At 44.3% G+C, this 26,572-nt stretch overlaps 1 protein-coding gene across 2 annotated transcripts in view; it reads right to left on the reverse strand.

Annotated features, from left to right (window-relative positions):
- The window catches only part of SHROOM1 (shroom family member 1), a 214,481-nt gene that overhangs the window by 132,652 nt on the left and 55,257 nt on the right, over nucleotides 1–26,572 (reverse strand). The window contains exon 1 of one of the 2 annotated variants that reach the window (XM_085618061.1): nucleotides 849–1,137. The exons of the other annotated variant lie outside the window; for it this stretch is intronic. The gene's annotated coding sequence lies outside the window, so the exon portion shown is untranslated. Of the gene's footprint in view, nucleotides 1–848; nucleotides 1,138–26,572 lie in introns of those variants that run through there. 2 annotated transcript variants of the gene reach the window in all.

Below are 26,572 nucleotides of genomic sequence, written 5' to 3' on the forward strand. Positions count from 1 at the left end.
ATCACCATCAGTTCGTCGGCAAGGTCAATTAACCACGAACTAGAGAGACCCGGCCAGATGCAAATCAGTCTTGACCCTGCTCCTCACGAGAGATGAGGGGAGAGCACGAAACCGGTCCCAGGATGCTGGTTTCCGGTCCAGGGCGGACCTGGCCTTGCAGTTCGGGCTGGACTGTTCCCATTGGACGCAGGGTTGAGACGGATTTGCATATGGCTGGGTTCAAACTGGGGTGGCATGGTGAGCAAAAAAAAGTTGGATTTAACCCAGATCTGTGATTGGAGGCGAATCTTCAACAACGTTCAGCATTCTGTCCATCATCTTTTTGCAAAAAAAAAAAAGGGGGGGGGGGGAGTTAAGGTGCTCCGTTATAGGAGCTCACCATCTGCCATGCTGAATGCCAGGGTTGCCAAACAGCAAAACGGCTTAGCTATGAATCCACCTTATGCCTCTTTCATCTACCACTACACCGATTGTCACTTTAACTCACTCTGGCGGCTTCTTTTTCAACCCTGAATCCATCTTTGTCACTGGTTTACTATTTTTCTCTTCTTTTGTTGCTTTCTCTTGCTCTGGGTCAATGTCGGATCTTGACCTCCAAAAAAGGGGTGAAGTCACCAACCACCGACAGGCACAACTTAAGCACTTCAGAAAACCCACTTGAATAGTTCAACGAAACCATTCACCGCTCCTACTAACACAACTCTTGAACTCCTCGCCATATTGCTGTGAAGTAAATGACCCCTTGGATACCCTGCCTCAAGCACCACGTGATTCGACAAAACAACCAATAAAAAGCACAGTCCCAGTCTAAAACACATGTCCAATCAACAAGATAGTTCCAGTCCTACCTTGAAAGCTCTGCCCCTTCTGCAGCTTTGTGGGGTGTACTCCGCGCTGTCGGAATCGACGTTTGCAAGATGGAAGTACAGCAGCACCAGTCATAACCACAGAAGCACGACATTGGATTTAGACATCAGCACGCGCACCAGAAAACCCCAGGATGCAATAGGCCAGAGCGGTGACAGCCGCCATCTTAGCAGGCCAGGGTGTCCACATACCCCCGTGCCCTAACAGGACCACGTCAATGGCTCGCAGCGCTTATAGAAGAGAGTGCGGCCCGCGCAGCTCCATTTCCTGTCCACGAGCAGCCCGGAGTGGGTAAGATTAATTGTTCAACCTAGGGAGCAAACAATCAATCAGGTTAAACATTAGCCAACAGCCGGCAGGAGTGGCAAAGGCTAGCTCACAACCGGTGCGCACAATCCGAGACCTGCTCCGTTTGAGCTGCTCTTATCTGGTAAAACACAGGAATGCGTGTTCCTGGGAGTAAACAGAAAGAACTCCCCGTAGCGCCTTCCTTGTGAGCGCCTAAAGGACGACGCGGCTCGAAGCGTGTTTCATGCCTGCTTTAATGCACAGTAAATCCCACTCCTCGGCTGCGTGTCTCCAGTATGTGGGGCGAGGAGGAACAGACGCTCACCTGCAGAAACTACATTTAGGGAAAAACACATTAGCACACGCTGAAGGGGAAGAAGAATACGAGACCATTTCGTAGTGTTTTTTTTCCCCCCAACAATGAGGATTTCGCGACAAGAATGCCGCTGCCCGCGTCCCAAGCAGTGGGACATCAGCAGGGCAGCATTCTAGTGGCCGCCCGTCGGAGCCTTCCCCTCCCCCCCCCCCCTTGCTGCCTCGCGCGCGAGGCCTACGCCCACTTGGGTAAAACCCCTATCGCTGGGGGCGGGGGGCGCGGCTTACTCCCTACTTAGTGGGCTCTCTCGCCCAGTTCCTCCTCTGTCTCCTGCGCGCCGCACCCAGCCCTGGATCGCCCGTAAGATAACCCAATTTTATTATCATACTGTGTTGTATGAAATAAACCTGCAGCAGTTCTTCACCCACAAATAAAGTGTCAGTGTAATCTTTGGGTGATGTCTGTGTATGCGTGTTGACTGAAGCGGATGACGGTGTGGTCACTATAAATGGGGAATTCCTGATTTATAAAATAATAATCGGCCGCTCTGCATCCTGCTGACAAAAAATGTATCTTTGAGCATTGTAGTGATAAGGCAGGACGTGCCCGTGCATGCCTGCCGAGGAATCCCACAGCGCTTCGCAAAGTTCAAGGTTTTCACACGCTTTAGTGGCGGCTTATCCAAGTAATTCTCTCCGTCTTGGTCTGATAAGATGCCCAAAATATATTGGGGTGCATATCGCCACAGAAGCTGTTATTGAAGGATCTTAAACGAATGCGGTTTGCCACATGAACATTTTTAGAAACAGTAGAAAGTGGGAAGGTTCAAATAAACTAGTGTGTATGCCTCTCACATCACACCCGGGAAAAAGAGCGCTCACCTGTTCAATTCCCTTGACAGCTCGGTTGGCGTCAGAGGCAGCCCCGGTGGCTCCTGTGTCCCGAACTGTTATTCACGTTTGTACGCTGGTGAAATCCAAGCCTTTCGGTCGAGTGAAACTTTAACCACACTTCTGACTGCCTCACAACAACAGCCCATCACCGGTTATCCTGCTTCCTAATGTTGAACGTGTCAGAAACCGAGAGAATCTCCGGTCCTGCCACCACCCCAATCACCCTTGCACCAAGACACACTGGCCCTGCCCTATCAGCCACAAACCCCACACAGCACCCCAAACCCACAATATGTGTGGGAGCCTGCATTCATTTAGACCTTTCCATCAAGGCAGCTTGGTTTACGATATGTATGCACCTTCTCCGTTATACAAGCTCAGATGCTCGTTGCTGGCCACCCTGCCGCTTATTGATGATGTTAACTTTACCATCATCTTTGTGAGATATATACTCCGTAACGCAAACAATCATATATGCTTTTACAATTTTTCTTACTATTGGATTTTTGGATATAATACATCTATATTATCTAGGGCCCTGAAGAAGTCTCTCCGGAGACGAAACGCAGTGGCAAAATGGCACAATGGATTTTGTGAATATTGGATTTTAATGATTGCATCCATTTTTCAATAAAGAAAATAATTATAAAGAAAAATCTGGACCTGGCATTCTTCCTCAAGTCATCATGGACAATTTAATGTCATTTGAAACAAGATGGATTCTTTAACTTGATGTGTGCTGATTCCATTATTTTGTACTTAAGATTCACCCAAATACCCGGCTGCATACCGCCCAGGCCTCAATCGCCACCTCAGGCCTAGGAAAAGTCAGTTGCTGAGCAGCTTTTTAGTCAGTCAGTCTTTACTCCTTCTCACTGGATGAACTACTAAACTTTGCCACAAAAAATTAGCCGGCAGTAGTGGCAAAGGCTAGCTCACACCCCATGCACACAATCTGAGACCTGCTCCATGTGAGCTTCCCTTATCTGGTAAAACACAAGAATGTCTGTACCTGGATGTAAAGAGAAGGAACTCCCCGTAGCGCCTAGAAGAGCCATTCCAGATGTTCCCACGCTTCGCCTTGAGGCCGCCAGGTTTAGTGAATATCATCCATGAAGAGGAGTCCAATCAACCTGCTTACCCTGGTCTCCACAGCTTTTAGTGACCCCTCCTCTAGCTTGCTCTCTCAAAGTCTCCCCCAACGTGTTCTTGGCTAGATAAACCCCCTTGATGCCTCCTAAACCTTCCTGCGCCACTTCGAGTTCTGTTCATCCAACCTACGGGGCCATGCCACTGGAACTCGTCTCTTGCTAAACTATGACCAGGGCCACTGAATTATGTGACAAGGGAGGTCTTAATTATGCAGCAGGGTATACTAAATTATGTGACAAGAAATGCAAATTATGTGGCCTAATGCAACTCATTTTGTGATAGAATTACCTCATTGTTGTGTAAGTTTTACACAGGTTAACAGTATCTGGGCAAGGTTTGACCTTATTAGTACCAATCTGGCAACCAAATAGAGCAATAAGCAACAGAAAGATGGCTAGGAAGCCTTTGGAGAGGGCCTGCCACAGCGCAGCAACACGTGTTGTAAGGTTTTTAGCAACATTTGATCTGTTTGAGCTAGAAACTATTATTTGTTCAAATCTGCAGGTTATGCATCAGATGAGGACTTTTGTGGCAAATGCATGAAGTCATCATCATAAAATCTTTATTCGGTCGAACAAATCAACCATAGAAGAATGGCATACAATACAATGACGCATATATTAATACACCCAAGACACAAAAACAGATAAAAATACAGAATAAAAATTAGATTCAAAACACAAGTCTTGAGCATCTGGATGTCAGAGCTGCCCTTAAAAAACTCGATACAGCACATAAAACATGTTCATTGAAGAGCAAATATAAATACAGGAGGGCAGGGCGCACTTGAGTAAAATTCAAAGATCTCAACAATGGCAACCAAAACGTCTTTCTGGGCCAGCTATATTATTTACCCCATGAAGAGTATCCTGCGGAGACCTACTGTCGCAACCACAGGGCGACCAGTTACCAGGGTGCGCCCATCCCAGAGGAGTTTATATATCAGAAAACAATGGTTCCTGTGGATAAATAGAACTAATATTTGAAATACTTGTGCACATTCGCAATAAAAGGACCATCTAATGTCAGAGGGCAAGAAAAACTTTCTACACAGTTTGCTCAGTATAACATATTTTATGAATAAATAAATCCGTCGTGAGTAGGGTTCCCCTGTTACTTCCTTAGACATCCCAGAGGAGTGGCCTGTAAATGATGGATTTGACAGAAACAAAACCGGTCCAGAAGAAATCAAGTATGCCTATTAGTAATCTGAACCAAATATTGTTCCATGCCCTCAACAGACTTTAACAACATATGGCCTCTCACTAAAGGTTTCAACATTTCAGGCCCTTCATGTTGTGACAAAGCCCGCTCAAAAAGCAGGGCCTTAATTCCCTGTAAGTCACGTGGGCATAGAGTGTGAGGGGTCAAATATGCATCAGCTCGCCCAATAATGTAGGCAATCCATGGGATTCTAGTGCTCCGTCCAGGGCCAGACAGTCAGAGAAGATCAACCTGTTTAGCTTGAGTTCTTGTCTGATCCAGACTTTTACCCACCACGGTAAAGGGCTAAGAGCCACTAGGTCGGCAGGGAATCTGACTCCAAGCTCCGCGTGTACAGACCAAGCCAGGGTACCTTGCGGGACCTGTAACCAAAGCCTTAAGAAAATATTTTCTGCTGTTTGGATGGTGTCAGAGTCAACGTCAAAGTAACCCCATACCTCGCTGTCACAGCGCACCTGCGAAACACTCTTCGCTGTGTAGACTTTGAGCAAGACTTGTGGAGACTAAAAACCCAGCCTATGCGCAAAGGAAGCCAGAGCCCCGGTTGATGAAATGAGTTCCACTCTTTTCTTCTCAAGAAGAAGATGCCAGCTGTTCTTGGCATCAAAGAGTACCCCTAAGTAGTTAAAGGTGGAAACTTTACTCAAAGTGAGCTGACCCAGCTTAAAGGTCATGGAGCTGGTGAAGTCATAAATATGTGAAATAAAGACACAAAATCACATATTCCCAGATGCCCGGACTATGACCCATCTCCTCACAATAGAAGTCTGAAGCTCGCCTCCTCCTGCAGGGAATGCTTGAAGGGCATGTCGCTTGTGGCAACTCTTCATCACAGCCCAAGTCAAGCCCAGCCACTCACCAAGCTCTCACGTTTTCCAGGTTTGTGTGTGCAGTGCAAGCAGGCGAGGTTTATTTACACTGAATTCTGCTACATTTAGCCCCAATGTGTGGTGGGATAATGAAGACCATAAGTGCCAGAATGTAAGGAAATCATCTGAACCGGGTCAGCTACTCACACAAAGAAATGGGAATCTTGAGAACTGTGCGATTACTGTAAATATGTAAAGGCTATCTGTATGCTTTATCGTACAGGAATCACTCCCAAAACACAGATACTATAAAACTTGCATAGAATGTGTACAGTATTCCAGGTGCTGTGCTCTGCATTTCTTGGAGAAAAGTTCCTTTCCTCAATAAATAAATAAATTTGGTCTGATCTGACCTCTGTAAGTGGGGATATTGTTTAACCTGCTCTGAAATCATAGGCAGGCGCGTGACTTCGGGGGGGGGGGGGGGGGGGTTGGGTATTACAACCCCCCCCAATAAATTTATTTCCTAGTAAATAGTTGGGTACATGTGCTTTCAGTCGGGTTTGGTGAGGTGTCTGTGCGTATGTGAAGTCCTAATGAAAACCGACAGACAAAAATGCATACATACTCTCTCCATTTCTTGGTTTTGAAAGTCTTCAAAACTAACTGTTGTCTAATCGTCAAAATATTGTGATTTCTTGCACTTAGTACCCCTGCCAATCACATTCCTCTCCCTTTTCACTGCCCCTTAAGCCCCCCTCTCATGTGCCCTTCTTGCGGTATAATGTATTTCAACATTATATTGGAAAATCTGAAGCTCAAACCCCCCCCCCCCCCCACCCCCATCTCACTGACCCAGCTACACTCCTGTTCATAAGTACCATCTATATAGGTTATCGGAGGTGTACTGACCTACTAGGTCATCAGCAGATTTGCTAGCATGCATGTGCCTCTAAATTTAGGTGGGCCTGGTGAAGAGTCAGTTATGTATCAGTGGCTGCAAAGTGGCAACATGTCATGTGCAGCATATCTAACCAGCTTTGTGTGTTCATTTATTTATTTTGGCAATATTATGTAGCGCGGACATGGCCCAAACGCATCAGGGCGCTTTATACAAGCAGGAGACAAGGGTCACAGCAGGTTACACAAACAGTAATTAAACACAGAGGTTACTTTGGTGGGTATGTGCAGGAGTAACACCGAGAACAGTTAAAACAATTGGGCAGAGGAAATTCACAGTTAAAGCATCGATTAAGATGGTGGGTCATATAGCGAGGGCAGGTCAGATCGCAATACTTAAGAGAATACTTATGTCGGATTCGAGGGTGAATTAACCAAGATATCCATAAACAAGCATTAGAAATCCAATTGGTCTCGAATATTTGGGAGTTCGAGCTATTGGCATAGCTCAACAGCTACCGGACAGAAATTGGCAATTTGCAGGTGCGGAACAGTGCATTGCTCCATGAAACGGCCTGAAAGCCTAAAACAATGTTGATGGCCTTCAAAATAAAAAGGCAGATCAGGATGACCAGGAGGAACCACGGACGTATTGGGATGGCCAACGCAAGCATACAATGAGCGAAATCGCCTGGGCGTGACCGAAGCACGCAAAGGCGGGAGAATCAGACCCAATGCACCAATAAAAACCCTGTATTTCTCAATGGCACAACAACGAACAAATGCCAATTCATGGGCGTGCCAAAAGCAGATAGAGGAGTTAATAACAGGTCATGCATACAGCACATGCGTGCTGCCTAGTCTCGACCTAAAAAGGAGGAGCTGGAGGTCCTCTTTGAAGGTTACTAGGCAGTTGTTTAGACGGAGGGAGGGAGGCAGAGAGTTACAGATCCTAGTGGCACTTCCAGAGAAAGACTGGTTCATGAATTCATGTATTATTCTCGGCTGAAGGTGGGGGCTTTACAGTAGTAGGGATTGGGCATTTCTGAACCCCCTATTTGCTCTGGAGATTTTCAGTTTCTCATTTAGATAGGAGGTTGAGAAGGAGTGCAGCGCCCTGTGGGTAATACAAGCGATTTTGAATTGGGCCTGCACTTCAATGGGGAGTCAGTGGCAGGTTAGCAGAGCAGGGGAGATGTGGTCAAACTTCTTGAGACTTAAAATGAAGCGTGCTGCAGCATATAGTGTTGCTCTCAGAGGGCCTAGGTGAACTTTGGTAATATCCGAGAGGAGGGCAATTATATAGTCTAGTCTAGAGAGCAGGGGTTACTGTACCACTATTTTGAGGTTTGTTCCGGAATCAGTTGTCTGATGCCCAGCGCTTTGTCTTTTTAGATAATGCAAAGAACACTACATAAAGGCACTGTAGAGTCCATCTCCATTATAATAATCCAACACCCAAGTCTGGATTCATTCTGTGACTGGATATCTGCTTTCGACCCTGGACAGTGCTCCGCTGCTTTGTGCTAGGTTTGCGCTGTAAGTACCCCATACATACTTACATAAATGCAGTACAACTTGGCATCTTTATAGAGGGAAAAATGAAATTACAAGTCCCAGAATGCAAGGAACTGTTGGTTGAATATCCAGGGCTGGCTGAAGGAGTTACAGAGGGCAGCATTTCATGTCAGGCTCTGCATCACAGAAAGTGACAATTTCGAGTATAAAAAACAGAAAAAGACTGCAGAAAAAAGTTTGAAATACATATGGATGCATACGCTTAATTTGTGAAAAATTAAGCCTTACATTCATATTACTACTGTCGCATCTTCCTTAGTTATGGCCTCCATTTACTTCTTTGAGTTTGGGGATTCCACTTCCGTCCTTGGTTGACGTCGGCCTGCATTTTCTGCAGAGCTTTTTCCGAGGCTCCGACTTATTGTTTCTTTTTAATGAGAGGTTGGTGGGTCCTATCACTGCTTCACCAGGGCTTAGTTTGTGCGGAAAAATAAATATAAAATATATAATATATTAGAACATTGGAATGTTGGAAGCTCCATTGAAAACAATGGAGTGCTCCGGGCTTATAACGGTTGGTATAAGCCCGGAGCGCCAACATTCCAATGTTTCTTTGCTCACAGCTCTGCCTGAGGGGATTTGAATCCCCTCACGCTCCCTGAAGGCTTTGTTTTATTTGTTAGAACATTCTGCCCTCTAGTGGCAGAATGTTCTAATAGCCTTATAGCCCTTCGTAGCAGGGCTATACCGTCTATTAAAGTTCCGCTGCTTTGTTAAAGTCCCTCGCCGACTGGGTAAAAGTCGAAGGATAAAAAAGCACAAGTTCCACTCCCCAAAAATGAATTTTGTGCCCACTAATTACAAACAATGGCCCACATGTGTCCGTCTATTTTCCCTTAAAGCACTGGGTTGCAAACAGAACCAAACCGCTTACCTGCCATCTTTCTCATGGACTTGTGCTCAACCGTGTCTATGTAGAAGGAGTCAGAGTGAGGGGGTAGCTGCTACGTCATGCTACTGGCAGCTGTCTGGGAGGCAAGGGCACGCCAGGGTGCGGTAAGGTAGAACAGGTTTCCACGCACCACCAACAAAACGCTGACAAGGGGAAGTTCAACACTTTAGACCAAAAAAAACCAAGCATTGGCACATCGAATTGGTCTCGTCTTTTGGCTTTGCTAATGAAATCCAGTGTTCTCATGAAACCCCCGCTTTAGCAGATAAAGGGGGTGTTGTACCTGGTAAGGATAGACACGAGAGGTTAAAGAGCTGCAGTGCTAAGTGAGTCAAACTCATTTAAGGAGACTGAAAAAGAAATTGTGGCAAATGGAGACAGCTGCAGATGGAGTGAGAGGAGACAGAAAGGTAGGAGAGAAAAAATAAGATGCGGAGAGAAATCAAGATTGGAAGGCGAAACCGGAAAGGATACAGGGGAAAAGATGGGAGAATAGTGAAAATAGGTAAATGCAAAAACAAGGAATAAATGAAACACGGAAAGAAGGATAGGTTAAAGGATAGGTGAACGGGAAGTAGAAAAGGTAAAAAGAAAAAATAGTCTGTAAGGGGTTAAGGAGGGATGGGTACTTGTGTTGAAGAATGTTTGGAGGGGGAAGAATGAAATATGAAATGGAGGGGTGGATGGAATGGTCAGACAATGGAAGGAATTGTGAAAGGATAGAAGAATAGTTCACGGATGGAAAAAAGAAAGAGCATGCAAGAATAGAGGGTGGATGAAAGGATGGGAGGATGAATGTATTGATCCGTGGATGAAAGTGTGCATAGAACAATTCTAGGAAGGGTCAGACTTACTTGCTTCACTCGTTCTGTAAGGGGTCATTTTAGTTTTCGGGCTACTCTCCCTTGAGCATAGGTATCGGCTTGTTCAATGGGAAGTCAAGGAAACGTAAAAAAGTAAAGACGAACACTCCATGTGGCATGTGGGTTGCAGTGAAAATAATCAGGAAAACAAGAGGGGGGGATCGAACCGTGAACGGGACAGTCTCCTGGAGAAAGGTCAGGGGATAGATAGATAGATAGATAGATAGATAGATAGATAGATAGATATATATATCTATCTATCTATCTGGCGGTCGCAGGTAGGTAGTTATAGTTAGGACCTATCTTCCAGAGGAAATCCGCAACATTCTATTCCCAATAAGTCTGGCGCCAGTTGACGAATCCTCGCGAAATTTTCCAAACTTTTGGCCAGCTCCGCTCCGCTCCGACCCTGAAAGTTTTGCGGTGATCCGTCAAGCAGGGGCCGAGAAAAAAGAGGGGTCCCAAAACACATTTTCCCCATGCAATTTCCCATAGGATCTGTTGTCGCAGCTACAGCCCGAACCGCTGAACGGAATGACACCAAATTTGGCAAAGAGGTAGTCCCCAGTACGGACTCGTGCCTTTTGCATATATGGTGTGAATCCGTTCAGTAGTTCCTGAGAAAATTAGAGTTAAAAGTACATATATATCTATGGCCTCGGAGGATCCGCGCACCCTACCCGCACCGTAAGCGTACCCTCCCCGAACCAAGCGCGCACCCTCCCGATCGCGCGCTGAATGCTAATTGGATGTCGAGTGTCTCTCTACATTCGAAATCAGGAACTGTTGGCGGCCATTTTCTGCCTCGGTAGAAGCGAGGCTGAAGAAGCAAGGGGAAAAAGTGTGTAAAACATACAAAGGGGGCAGAGTGGAAATACTCTAACCCTCTAGAGGTGCTTAGGGGTCCCAGAAGGACCCCCTGGAGCCCCTTTTAAAAAAAAAAAAATACGGCGAAATGCGCGCACGGTGCGTGCATCCTATCGCGTTGGATGCACGGATCCTCTCGCGGTGGGTTCGCGGATCCAAGGGGAAAAAAATGAAATTGTTGGGAGATAAAGATTAACCTTAAGTGTTTTGTTCTTGAGTGGCTCTAAAAAGAGCCGTTGTGTTCATTCAGAGTTTTTGGTACTTATAAGGAAGTACCTATACAGAGTCTAAAGTTGTTGAGGAAGACTGTTTCCTTCATCAGTAAAGTGTACTCCATCTCTCCTATTCATCTCTTGCATATGAAAGCGCAGATTGTTATTGTAAATGGACCCCATTCTGTAGTCTCGGAGAAAAGCAGAAACAGAGGTGTATCTTTCTTGGCGAGGAGGTTCCACAACAAATTCCTCATCGGACGAAAGGTCTGATTCAGATGTTGGTTGTTGTGCAGAAGCCATTGTTTTGAGAAAAATTGCAGCTGTGGAAATCTTCCCCAAAAAGTTTCTTCTAGATGAGATGTTCCTCTAAAGAAGCTCAAAGAAGAATGATTGAAATGGGTGGGGTCTTTCAGTAGTTAGAAGAGTAAGTGTAATGAACCAATCAAATCTCTTTTTTTGGAGGTCACATGGGATCCGCGCACCGTGCGCTTACGCAGCACGCACCCAGCGCGCATCCGCGAAATTGAATAAAAAAAAATTATAGGATTAGATGTAAAAATATATTAGTTTTAAGACTAGTTTAGAGTTTGTCTTCAATTAATATTCACATGAAATACATATAAATGTTTTTTTAAATGTTAAATACTTCGCGGGATCCGCGCACCTACCGCGTCATAGACGCAGATGACGCATCGCGGAAGCGCGTAAACGTCGCGTTACGTACATCGAACGTGTTGCGTATAGGCTTGGAGTCGTGTACCGGTCGCATAGCGATCGCGCACTAACCACGTACCCGATGCATACCATGCGCGGATGCTATCGCGTAGAAATCGTGAACGGTGCGCGGATCCAAAAACATTTAAAAATATATATATTAAATAAAGTTTTGCACATATAGTTCAAATAATATTTTGAAAAATATTAAAAATGTTTGAAAAAGCAATTAACTTCAAATAATATTTTTTAATTTTTAAAAGAATTAATTGAAAAAATAAGTTTAAAACATGGTGATAAAAAAGTCTGTAAAAAAACAAAATTAATGAATTTGACACACTGAATTTGAAAAATATACAAATCCAATCAAAATCATTAAACATGACATCTTCAGAGATAAGTTAAAGATAGGAATTAGCATTTAAAAAACCTTTGAAATTCACTGAAAAAAACCATAGGTTTCATGCACGTTATAGTTAGGAATTGGCATTTAAAAAACCTTAGAAATTCACTGAAAAAACAATAGGTTTCAGGGGCGTTATAGTTAGCTGGACATCTCCCTCGTACAAAACCCTAGAAATTCCCCTGTTATAGTTAGTTCAGCTAACTATAACTCACGCCCCCGCAATGCACTGCTGATGACATCACATTTTACATCACTCGTGACATGGTCAGTGACATCACTGATGACATCATTGATGAAGTCATCCATGTGATAAATTAGTGCATCTTCTCACACCCTAATATAACCTTTGATACACCGACTCAAAATTTCAGACGGCCATTTTGACAACCATAGATACTCCAATACCAATAACCACTCACCCACTCATTGACTTTTAGGTCTACATACATGTCCACTCACTCACCTCTACAGTCACTCATACTTACAGTCACTCTGTGCATGTATACACCTATATAGACACTCACACACCGCCAATCATCCATTGAGGTACTGACACATCTAGTCAGTCATGCAAATAATTAATCACAGTAAAATTTACTCACCTATACAGTTAAAAACACTCAAGTTCACTTACTCATAAAAATACTAACAAATTCTGTGTCTTCCTGCAGAAAAAACAAACAGCACATGACACAGACATCCTTGCACTATGGCGCATACAGCCACTCCCAAAATCACACACTCACATATAGATAGTTATATACTCTTACAAACATATACACTGCGTTTCACATATATAGTTACTGACACATGTACAACTGAGATATACATTCAATCACTAACACACCCATACATACACTCACCCAACCATACAGTGCATCACAGATGCACTCTTAAAACCATGCACCCACTGAATCACCCACTCACACATCTAGTCACAGAGTCACACACACCCTACCCACACAAACACTCAGGCACCCATACAGATACTGAGACAACCAATCAATAACCCATATAGACATTCATATAGCTATTCACAAAACCATGCAGCCACTTATACACCAACACACAGACACATACAGACATTCACACAGTTTAGTCACAAGTCTGCAGTAAGATACATTTAATGACTCACTTATAGAGTCAGTTACGCACCTAGAAAATCATCCATTCACACACTTGTACACCCACTTATTTTTCAACAGGCCTTTCCCTATATATATTAAACATATGAAAACTGTTCAGAAACACATACTCAATGGATGATGTCATCAGTGATGTCATCAGTGATGTCACTGACCATGTCATGAGTGATGTAATATGTGACGTCATCAGCAGTGCATTGCGGGGGCGCAAGTTATAGTTAGCTGAACTAACTATAACAGGGGAATTTCTAGGGTTTTGTATGAGGGAAATGTCCAGCTAACTAGAACGCCCCTGAAACCTATGGTTTTTTCAGTGAATTTCTAAGGTTTTTTAAATGCCAATTCCTAACTATAACGTGCCTGAAACCTTTGGTTTTTTCAGTGAATATATATCATTAGATAATATAAGAGGAGGCTCGGTAAGCCGGAGGGCAAGGGGGGAGTTGGAGTGGGCCAAGAAAGGGAGGAACTAGCAGAGTGAAGTTAAATCAGTTTGAACTGTTTAAGGCTGATTTGTAAACATCATTGCATTAAAACTGTAACAAGCAATAAGATAAATAATTGAGAGATATTAATATATTACGAAGAGGTTTAAATGTAAACTTTGGTAAATAACAGTGAAAAAGTTAATGTAATGCAAAATATATTAAAAAACTTAAATGGATATTGTAACCTGGGCAGGAAAAGATCACTATTATGATTATAAAGTTGTTCAAGTGTTTCAAAGATTCATAGAAACTCAGGCGTCCCTCGGGTTGGGGCACACCAACCTGAATCATCTACTGAAGGGTATTAATAGCCTGGTCAACTTCTTCATCATTGAGCATATACAAGTCACTGTGAATAGTGTAACTGCCTCATTATCAAATCTTTTGCTCTGGTCACCCCTTACTCCAACTGACTCTTGAAACAAAATTGGTTTGTTTTTTTTCAAAGCGAGTTTATTTTTTTTTATACTATATGGATTAACAGGTTTCTGTAAAGCCTTCCCTCTCCCATGAAATAACAATGAAAGATAGGGAAAGCGATGGAATCCATAGAACAAGTGAACCCCTGTTTTCAGTCAGTATATAGATGGACAAGGTGCAACAGCATTCAAAGGAATGCGGCTGATAACGGTGTGAAACGCAAAGCAAATAGCGTTACCGGTGTATGGACATTATGTCATGTACGCCAGCCGTGAGAGAGTCGGGTCTTATCAAGGTACAAACACAACGAGTAAATATTGACCTGAATGTTTCACATTCCACCAAGTTGCAAAGTCTGCAGCAGCAGAGGCCAGGCTGGAAGCCTCTGGTCCCAGCAGAGTTTCAGGGCATTTCACAAGATTGAAGCCTCTGCTTCTCCAACCTTGTGCTCCAGCAGAGAGAACATGACTTGAGATTGAGGCTACTGGCTGACAATCCACAGTTTTTAACCAAAGTCGATGAAAAAGGGGCTTTTGGGTTTGGTATCTCTCAAATGCCCTCTAACATCATGAAAATTAGAGGAGGCCCCTGTGGCTCCGTCAGAGAATTAGGAAGTTGTAGGAGGAGTATTTAGGGATTATTGCAAGCCTAAAGCGGACATCCTGAGGGCTCCCATAGAAAGCAAGCACATTTGTATATTTGACTGTATGCAAAATGTCATTAGAAGTCAAATATTATGCACACACAATCTGTCCTTTTTGGGCCTCGCCACGTATAGCTTTAGCTGCCTGGAGGCCCTCACATAATTGATCCTTCAAAAGAGTATAATGATATGAAGTACAAAGAAATATTAGGCTTTGGGTTGTACCCATGTAGACATTGGCTTTGCTGTGTTTTTAAGGTTTCCATTGCTGCTCCATCAAGGGCAGGGCATTTCATGGATTGTTACATTTTCCCATTCGTGTCCCAATCGGGTTTTTTGATGGCGATGGTAACAGGTTCAATTTACAGGTTGTTTGTTCATAAAGATTTGCACTTTCATCTATCAAAAGTATCTACTATGCAATATTTTGCTGTGCACTCCTTTTAAGTTCACCACTTACAATGTAAACTTCATTTTCAGACTCCTTCTCTTCTTGGATGATACACCTTAAATCTGCGAATCCAGTCTTTTCAGCAAAGGGGCTTTACTCACAGCTTCTATACTGCTGTAGCCCAAGCTGTTGCTTCATTAGACAATTTTCTTTCTAGGACAGCTATAAACAACACCCAATGTCACCTGTCTCTTAGCAAACACTTCTGACAAAAAGCTAGACGTGTTGGCTTTGCCAGTGCTTGTGAAGTTGGTGAGGTCAGAGAGTGGAGGTATATGCTAGCTAGCAGCATAAGCGAGGAAGCCATAAATGCTAGTAAATAGTTATACTAGACTCATAAATGCAGAAACATTAATGAGAATGATCCTTTGATTTAATTTGTTCATCAGCGACGAAACAGCGATAAAATATAATCTGAGTATCAGCTCCTCCTTACCCAAAGTTCACAGTCCAGTCCAAATGCATTCAAAAGTCCTGTGTGTAAATGATCACAAGCTTTCCCACTTGCTGCTCAACCTGCCGCCACCCCCTGTGTGCATTGGCTCAGTGCTTTGTTGAGTCTACAAACTAGCACCCGCCCTGTCAGGCTTGTTCTACAGATCTTGGTTTTAGGGAGCAGCCAGCCATATGAGATTGCAGGATCTCTCAAAAAAGACCCAAAATGCTAGGCTGAACTGGACTGAAAACAAAAACCAGTCCGGGCAAATATGTTCAAGGCAGTCCCACAGTATAGGAGACCGTGATCAGAGATGTTTACGGAATGCGGAAAGAGCAATTGCCCTGATCCCCATCTTCCTAGAGACCAACTTATAAAGTAATTATTATATATCACCTATATCTCTTTATCTCAACCTCTTTCCCTGTTTCTGTCTACCTCTCCTTCAAACTCTGTCTCTATCCAGTATCAACTGAAGGATTATAGGGCCCCAGCCAAGATATGTTCCAGGTGTTTCGTGTGATCCAGTTTCTCAAACTTTAACATGGTTTGGCCTCATGTGGGCTTGAATAACTAGAATATGACTCACAAAAATGTAAAGTTGATCAGGACAGGGAGCTTTAAAATCTGTCTTGCCTAGGACCCCGAAAAACCTTTTGAGGACACTGGCTGCGTGAAGAATGGGACAATCGAGGAATGGTTGGGCCGTAGCAGCTCCTCCTGCTCTGAAAGAACTCTACAGAATATCGGCAAAATACCATTTGGCCAAGAAATCAAGCTGCACTTAGTGAATGTGTTGTAAAGGTTGGTTTCAGGCATATTCTATATATACATATCATCAGACTTAATGTCCGCTCAGAACCAGGTCTTAAACAAGCATTGGCAAACCCAATACGTCTTGTATGCGTGAGTTATTGGTATTGTCAATGTTTTAAGCCATGCCAAGCAGCAGTGTGGCTGTGTGTAGCATGGCTGAAGGCTAAAGAAAAAAAACAAAAACGCACTATGCCGTGAGAGCATTGGCTGGGTCATAGCACTTTTTTCTGGTGAGTGGGTGGGACAAGCAACGGAGGGGGTGTGGGAGTGAAAGCAACAACAACAGAAGGGAGGAATTAATGGATTGGTGACAATTTAGAGCTATGATGTAGGCACCTCTTAGTGCTTTTTTCGTTATAGCGGGATGGTGCGGGGGTCAACACAGACAGTGGAAGGGAGCGGGCAACCAACAACACAGAGTGGCAGGTAGCAACATGGGCAGTGGGAGGAGGCAAGCAGCAACATGAAGAGTGGGAGGAGGGTGAGAGTATGCATGCCACAACACAGAGGTGGCAAGCAATTACAAAGAAGAAGGGTGGTAGCAAGCACCGTCATGGACAGGGGATGGTGGCAATCAACAAAGGACAGAAGGAAGGGGCAAGCAACAACAGAGACAGTGTAAGTAGAGATGGAGAGCACAGGCAACAATAACACAGGGGGCAAGCAACAGTAAGGACAGCAGGAGGGGGTAAGCAATATTATCCAGCGGGAGGAGGGGTAAACAGCAGTGTTTTCAAACTGACTGCATCTTGTGCAATCTTACAGCGTGCACCACATTAGCAAAACAAAGAAACATGGTCTACTCTGCATTCACCATCTAAGCAATTTAACACATTTGCAGTTAACAGTACAGCAGAGATTGACTCTTCACTTGTTTTTCCATGTTCATGGGCTCTCCTTCATCCCTCAAGGGGGCTCTGCAGGTCCCTGTAAACATAGGTGTAGACACAGACAGTAACTACCAGTGTGGAGGACGTCAGTGTCCCCTTGAGGAGGCTGGGCAAAGCACTGCCCATGATACACAGCCACTGTCCCTGAACGGGCACCCAGGGCTTACTTTCAGAGAGGAGCGGGGAGCTCCCCTACGTGGAGTGCAGTCTGTGACTTACACCTTCATTTTTTTTGTTTACATTTCTTTATTAGTTTTACGAATGTTCATGTATTACAGCAGTTACAAATAACTGAAATTGCATATTTGCATCTTTTACGATCACTACTGGTCACAAATGTTGACCCTTTGTACTGCAAGTTGTGCATCTGGTACCGAAGGCTAACAGGGTACAGCACTTGCTAGAACATAATATTTAGCCTACACACATTCTACAAGAATGTACACAACACTGCTTGTAATAACATGTTGGCTTGTGGGGGGAGAAAAATAGGATAGGGGGTTAAGAGGTGGGGGAATCGCATCTCACTGAATTGGTATAGTAAGCGCAGGCGGTGTTGCTACTACTGCGCATGTCATAGGTCTTGCCACCTTTTCCGTCGCCAGCATTTCATTTTCTTATGTCCCATTGTCAGTGCCAGTTCCCTTGGATACTTGTCAGGGGTTGCTGCGTGTGCGGCCCATGCTCCACTTCTGGATTGGTGCCCGTTGGGGGGGGGGCCTCTAGCTACTGTTGGGATCCCTCTGCGTGCTCGTGTCCCGCCTGTTGATTGGGATAAACCCTGTGTCTCCAAGTGCTCCTGCCACGCGCCCCGGGTGACTTACACCTTCATTGGTAGTTCGGGATGGCACCTTTCATCCTTGCCCATTCTGTGAGGGTATGTTAAATGTGACACACGCTTAGAGCTCCCAACGGCCTTTTTCATTGAGTTCCTATCATACTGCACAAGGACACAGCCGGGATGACTCAGACAGACAGTGTCCTTTTATAATGCGAAATTACCTACAAGAAAAGGCCCAAACACCTGTTGCAGTAATGGTTGTCATGGTGTTCTTCTACAAGTTTTCCAAAAGGTTGGGCATTTTTACTTTTTCATACAGAGCTGGACAGGGGCCCTGCTCCAATGAGCCGAGCTGCTCGTTTCGAAGTTTTGGAAGGCTGTCAGCTAGATAAGACGGAAAATTCGCGGATATTTTCCAGGCCAACTGGGGGAAGATTTGGTTAGAATGTGGACAGGTGATAGACTTCAGCTCTCGAGCCAAACCTCTCAAACAACGCTTTTGAATGCGTTGTAGCTGAAGGCCGCACTGGCTGTGGTGATATGAGGGGGTTATGAACGCATGATGGGCCACAGCAGAGGCTTAAGATGTCCCAATCATCCACTGTCTGACAGCGACAAAAAACATGCATTTATGGCATCTCCCTACCATCACATGTCACTTAGCAGGGAAGATTCAGCTGGTCAAAGTTTAGATTTTGCCCAGTCATACTTTAGAGCTGGCACTAGGGTTTTCTTGGGGGATCAGTGACATCAGTAAGAAATGAACAAGCAGATCATTTACTGGAACAATGGTGGAGCAACATAATTTTGTCTCCATCCTTACACGTCACAAATACGCATCCTATATGTGCACTTAGGACACACAAAGTATGTAGTGCTAACATTACTAATGTTAAGTGATACACTTAGACTCAGTACTGAAGTGCATTCACTGTAGAACTAGGAATCATATGTACTGTGTGTCTTCAAATTATTAAAATGATATATACTTCTTAGAGACTTGATAAAAAAACATCCTCACACTAGTAAAGTGTATTTACATTAGAAACGAGAATGATTTATGTAAACGTGTGCACTATGTAAACGTGTGCACTAATGTTTCACATTCGAATGTAGAATGTAGCTCACATTTACATTTGTGTTTATGTATTTAGGTTACATTACAGATACTTATACTGCAACATGAATCTAATGTACTGACACTCCTTATTTTGTTTGGAGTTGTATGTGCACACACACATTAAATGTGCAATATTGATTTAAGAAGTTAAGTTAACTTGAGTAGGTCTGTATTTCTTTCAGCATAAAATATTGTTTTCCATTTCTGCTTGCATGACTTTTCCCTTGCAGATACGTTCACATGGTTTGTAATTTTGAGAACAGATTTAACTCTGTATTTACAATAGAGAGCCTGAGAGGAAGACCTTGACAAGGAACGTACAGAGCCAGAGCGTTAACTGACGAGCTCTATTCATTAACGATGCGAGGAGATGCAGGTACCCAAAGAAGATGCCGTCCTCACGACTGGCCTGAGAGAATCTGCTAATGTTACAGCTCGCAATGTGAGAATGGAAAGGACAATGAAGCCGCTGATGGTGTGATCAATGAGTGTTACCCAAAGATTCTTGTGGTATTAACTAGTGTTCTCACAGGTTGATGTTGACCACTTGCCCTTTGAGAGGTGCAGACCTCGATGCTTACCCTTTTGATTCTTTGCCGAGTGTGGCTTAGGCAAACACTTATTTCCCTAATCCCTAGAAGACTCTTGACCGAGCTTCTAAAATGCTGACACCTTCCCACAACTTTCTTGTAAACTTCCTAACTTTTTTAGCTCCTTTTAGACTTAACCACCCTCATTAGTTTCAGATTCTAAACTAGATGACTTTAGAATTTACTCTTGTTTAGAAGAGAAGATCGAAGACTCGTCTCTGAGCATCAGATTCTGCTGTTAATTCTTTGTACTGCTGTAGCTGAACCCCTCGTTTGTTTCATACGGATGTGCCTGAACTTCATCTGGAGTTTTGGCTATCCTGTTGTTATTCTGTACCTTTATAATATGGTATTGAGATTGATTTACATTAACCCGACTACTAATTTGTAATAAACTTCTTCATTTTATTTACTGATTACTGGGCCTTATTGTGAACCCAAATGCGTTACACTGTTAATTATATGTATTTGACCAAGTGCTAGCTCCCATCACCTCTCAGTCGCAATAAAAGATCCATTGGATAACCAATGGTATGAAGGCTGGCCCAGCGCTGGATCAACAGCATGATGAAACTATCACAGCAAACAGCTTTGGACTTGCATCCTTGCACTTACAGAGAACAGATTTATAAAACAATAAAAGATGATGGGAGACTACTTGCAAAAATCTCCGCTAATGTCAAACACTTGGGCCAAATGGGTGCAGAAGCAGCACCAGACTGGTTTTAGCGTTGTTGGGCCTCATCAGTAATGTGCAATCTGGCTCTCATCAAATATACACAAAAGGGTCCCTGTGGAGCGAATATAAAGGGGAAAACCAGGGAAAAGCAAAAAAACATACAACACTAAAACCCTTATAACATATTCACATCCTATATTGTTTAACCAATGTAGGATGTGAATATGTTATAAGGGTTTTAGTGTTGTATATTTTGCAACCTGGCTCTCATGCCAGAGGGAGTGCAGGACCCACATCTGGGTATATCAACTGCTTTTAGGATGTCAAATTAAAACACCAAAAAGTGATGGGTGGTAGGCTTGCAAATGTTACGGCCATTCAGAGCGGAGGTGGCCTGGAAGTTCAAGATGAACTCTTCCTGTCAGAGCAGGACTAAGACAGATTTACAGGATGTGCTCCCTGTCTTGAGTGACGCAGTTTTAAAAAAAAAAGATGATGGCCTGGAATGTGTCCTGATCGATTGCCAGTGGCAGAGACTTTTGAAAGCATTCAATCCATTATCTTTTGTTTGTTTAAGGAGAACCATTTAATGTGCTACAGAAATACTGATAAATATAAAGTAAACCGAGAGTTCCTAAAATGCCCCATGTGACAATTAGCTTGAAAACCTAGGATATATACATAAAGATTTACCAACGTTGCCAGATAGGGCAAAAAGGCCATGACGATAATCTACAGATTATCCGACTCTCGCAGCACCCACTAGTGAACCAATTATTATCACGGTCATGAGCGCCAGATCTGTGGGGTAAGTGGTGGCCGGAAGGGCAGCTGGTATTTTGGATTAAGCACAATGTGCTCCATTCTTGTTTCTTATTTCCTCAGGTGATCCCACATTCGCAGGTAAGGTTAGAATTTGATATGGCAAATCAATCTGCGAACCTGGAAGCGCATTTTTTAAAACAATTCTGAGAAGTGGCGGCCAGCACGGATCGGGAGTGGTGTGGCGGGGGGCAAGGGGAAAGGGAAAAAAAAGGGGGAGGGGGGAATTACCTTCTTGCTGCTCTCCTGCTCTCTCCTCCATACTCTCAATCTCTCCTCTCCGGGACCGGAACAGGAAGCAGCCATGCTCCCTCCCCTAAGCCAGAATGCTGCAATGCAGTTTTGTGATTGGTCTGAGGGTCAGGGTGAAAAGTACTACGCAAACAAATGATGGACTAAATGCTGAATAAATCATACATTCACCTCCAGTCAAGAGATCTGGGTTAAATCCTTTGTTCTTTTGCTCACCATGCCACCCCAGGTTAGACCCAGCCATATGCAAATCAGTCATGACCCTGTGCCTCATGGTAACAGTCCAGATCGAACTGCCAAGCCAGGTCCTCCCTGGACCGGCAACAAGCATTCTGGGACCGGTTTCAGGGTATAACCCTGTGATCAGGGCACTGCGGGAGACACATATCCCGTGCCCTTCAAGATGACGGTGGCAGAGGCCCATCCGGGGGAGGGAAGCGCTCTAGTTCTCCCGGGCCGGCGCGGAGCGGACGTCACGCGCCGGAACAGGAGAAAGAGGGACGAACGAGACGAGAGAAGCAGCGAGGGAAGGAGAAGAACGCGGAGCAGACACAGGAGGCCCAGGAGGAGTCCAGGCTAGCAGGCAGCCACGAGGGAACACTGGAGAGGAAGAACAGGGACGCCGTGGGCTTTCAGCAGACACCGCTCTAGTGTCCAGTCGTCCCAGGGAGAACCAGGACGCCGAGACACCTCATGCTGCAGTCCTGGAGGACTGTAGCTCCAGGTCAGTGCCTTTCCTAAATTACTTGAAACGCTTAACGGGGAGGGGGAAAATCAGGGGAACACCAGAAACGGGGCACTAGCCAGGACCGACCTGTCCCTCACGACTTTCCCCACCCTCACAAATCGTGGTGATAGAAAAGCACGTGGAGGGTTTTCACATCTAAGGAAAGACCTATCACTGAGGTTGTTCTTTTGTTTCCTTTGCCTCCCGGGACGCCACCTTTCCCCGAGAATCCCTAAGAAGCTGAAGTAAAGCGAACAGGAGAGGGACCAGAGGAAGTGACCACCGGACCTGGCACACCGTTCATTTACCGTCCTGGAGGACTTTAGTTTTCGGTTCCTTTATTAATTTACTTCTGACTAGAGGTCTTCAGCAGACTCTGTTCGGACCTTGTCTACGCTACCCCTTTAATAAACTACGCTCAAATACCATTAGTGGCTCCTACAGTACGTCCTTAACTGCTAGAAACAAGGGTCAATTACAAACCCTGGGAGGGGGCCAGATTACAAACCCTTCATCAGCCAGGCTAGCTTGAATCCAGTGGCACAGTGAGCAAGGGACTCACGTCTGGGCATGCCCATCCCACTTAGGTTCAGCACTCAGCCAGGGAATGGGGGCCAGGGCATGTTCTCCATGCAGCCTGCATGAAGAACATGCAAAGTGCGCATGACTGATTGGCCGGCCCTCTGGGGCCGTTCAAACAGTCATGTGCACTTAGGAGTGGCCAAACCACTCCTGCCCTGCTCTGAGAGCAGAGCAGCCCCGCCCGCAGCGCAAAGCAAAGGAATAAAAACAATAACCTCGAGTTATTATCATTGTATTTGTTCTTTCATTGCTTTGCAGCAGTGGGGCGATGCTCCTCTGCCTTAGCGGAGGAGTCGCCACTGATTCGGAGCCTGGGCAAGTATCGCAGAGCAAGAATCGCTCAAATGCCTAGCATGAAAGATGGCCGAGGAGCAGTAATACTAATGCCCTAAACCCCTGGGTTTATCAGACAGTACTCAATTACTTTGGGAGCAGCACAAGCTTGGGAAAGAAAAACAGCTATTCTGCATTTAAATCGAAACTGAAAGGAGCAGCCACTGGCAAGAGAAGAGCTATGAGCAAGACTGCAGTCACCTTTGCCAGAAACAAGCATGAGGAATTTAAAGCACCACTTTACCGTGCCATGGGCCGGTCATTGTATTTAAATTCAGTATTGTCAATGGTGTCTCTGCATAAATGTATTAGAAATAGGATCCTACAGTTCCCATTTGCAGATCTAAGGGGGTTGCTGGACTTAAGTATTGGAGGCGGGCACAGGCTGGTAGGCTATGTGGCTATGTCAGGGAGTAGGTGCATGTGTGCAAAGTGCTGGAGATGGACTGAAAAACGCCTCTGCAAAGCAGATTGGTGGCACTTAGCTACTCGCACGTTATGAAGCTGCAACGGTAAGCTTAGCCCTTAGGCCATGCAGTTAGTAGGACCGTGGTAAAGTATTTGTGTAGCTATTATAAGTTTATCTCTAGAGGAAGAATGACCTGACAAAGAGTTGCACAAGTAGTTTTGATATCAAAAGTGCAGAGCCACTTCATTTGGGTTTTACTGCTTTTACATTTTTTATGAGTTTAAGAACTAATTTCCATGTGGCTATAGTATTGGCATGAATGATCTGAGTAAAGCTTGTATGCATTTATATGCAGATGTTGTGCCAATAGGTCTTCGATTTAAAACAAAATAAGCTTGGGGATTATCTGATTTTGGGTTCCCCAGCATTCAGTCATATAGTATTTGTGATTTAATAACTTTTAGATTCTGTATTTGAGGTCCAGCAGTCCTCGCACTTGTTAAGTAGGGCCTGCGGAAGTTTCCAAAAAATGTGGGTATTCTTCAAGCGCTTCTGTCATATGCATATATTGAGATTTTTTGTTATTCATTTTTCATTACATTGTATTGAATATATTGGGATTTAGGTTGGCACAACAGTATAGGCTACTTTCCGAACCAGATCTGTCCTATGCACTGGCACAGCCTCTTCTGCTTCTAATTTCAAACAGCGATGGGGGTAGGGGACGGAGGACAGCTGAAATATGACCCAATTCTGCTATCATTTATATGCCTAGGATAAAAAAAAAAAAAAGGCAAGGCACATGATCATCCACTTCGGAAAGACAATGGAGCCAAACTCTGTGTTATCCGCTATACGGGCCTCTCCACAGAGAGAGTAGAAAATACATAGCAAGAAATGGATGAAATGTATTCCAGGCCGTCACATTTCGCTCACCATGCCACTCTCAGCGGAGGCCCGCCTTATACAAATGACTACGGCCACTGCTCCTCACGCGAACAGTCGACCAGGAACTGCCAGACAAGGCCTCCTCCCAAAGTGAACACAAGCAACCCCAGTTGGCAGTGCTTAATTCATAAAGAATAAGTGCTGGGGCCTAAAGTTCCAGCGTTCGGTGCTACGAATATCAGGATGCCTAATACCAAGGCTGAAGTGAGATTTCACATCATGCCTCTTTCATCCGCCACCAGACACTCCCTGCCTCTTTATGTCACTCTTGTAGGTTCTTTTCCATCTCTTTCTCCCTTTGTCACTGTATTGCTCTTCCTCTTTTGTTTTTCTCTTATATGGTTTTCTTTCTTTTTTTCTCTTGCTCTGGGTGAAAGTCTGATGAGGAAAAATAAGGGTCGTTTGTCAGAACCACGCAAGCCATTACAATGCATTGGCTTTATAATGCTGTCTTTACAAGGACCCATTTTTACCACTGCTTTCCATTACCAAGGAAGTCTTTACAACGAGCAACAACTGGTCTTAGGGGAAAGCACTAGACTTTCTACTCCAATCTTCGCAACAGTAGGGAAAGCATTGGACTTTGGAGTCCAATGCCGCTTCCCATATGGCAATTGGAAAAGAAATGTCATTGTAAAGACGCATTGTTGTAAAGAGCATATTGTAAAGGCACTATATGGGTTAGACTTTGTTGTAAATGCGGTTTCCCAAAAACGAGTTCTGGCAGGCCTCACCTGTAACCACCCGCTCAAATTAAGCGCTAGGTTTCAGCCAATTTGGGTCTTGTCTGCAGGGTGTAACTCAAATCCTGTGGCACAGTGAGAACGGAACAAATGCCTGGGCTTACCCCATCCCACTTAGAGTATTAACAGCAACAAACAATTATGTAATTAATGGAATGCTTGAATTAATCTCAGTCACTAGTGATCACTTAGGCGGATTCCAGTCCATAATTTTTGCTAACCATGCTACTCTAGACTGAGGCCTGCCTTATTTAAATCAGTACAAATCCTGCCTCTCATAGCTTATCTGCAGATTGCTGGTTCCTGTCTGAGGTGGCATTGTGGACAAAAAAATGGCACACTGGTATGCAGTCCTGATTAATTACCAGCAGTGCTTGAAATGGAAAAATAATTGAAAAATAAAGGTGCAGGTACTCGGTAACAGAATACCTGCTTGATTCTGAGAAGTGCCGGTACTCTCCAATTAAAGGTATTGTATTTCTCTTGAGAAGTGCCGGTACTCGATACCGGACAGTACCGGCCCATTTAAAGCACTGATTACCAGCGATTCAGATTCATTTGAACACCGTCACTTTTTTGCATTCCTCAGCGCGGCAGGTATACTCAGACATGGGTCTCATGCTCTATGTATCACTGGAACCAAAATGTACAATATTGATGAAACCTAAATAGGCCAAGCCAATCTGGAGTTGCTAGTATTTCTATTCAGAGGGGGGGGGGCTGGCGCTTATCGGGTGCCGCAGGACAACAATGTGTGCTACATAAATAAATATATTCATTCATGTATCAGGCTCACACATCAAATTATTTTCAAATTTAATTATACTAATTCACCACTAATCCTTTCTGGGTTCCGGAATAGCGTGCTACCTGCCCAAAAAAAAGCACTTCAACACCCCATCAGGGGTTAACAAGCGCTATATAAATGCAAACTTTTTACCCTCTTCTATCCCTCCACTATGCTTCTGAATCCAAATAACTAACATAACTCAAATTACTTTCATATTTCACTATACTAATTCAACACTAATCCTTTATTGGTTCCGAACTACCGTGCTACTCGCTGAAAAAGCGCTTGGATGCCTCGTCAGGGGTAATAAGCGTAATATAAAATGCAATATAATACAGTACAATACCATACATCAACATCTGGAGAGAGCATGGAGAAAAATGTGACGACGTCAACACCACATTTGCAGTGGCAGATCACTGCTCTATCCCTCCCCGCCGCATGCCGACTTGTTGATAGTGAGACATTAAGTGTGCACTATGTAAGCGTAAGGTGCATCCGTATATTTTCACCCCAGTTCACG

Source organism: Triturus cristatus, chromosome 7 (assembly GCF_964204655.1).
Source record: "Triturus cristatus chromosome 7, aTriCri1.1, whole genome shotgun sequence".
NCBI lineage: Eukaryota > Metazoa > Chordata > Amphibia > Caudata > Salamandridae > Triturus > Triturus cristatus.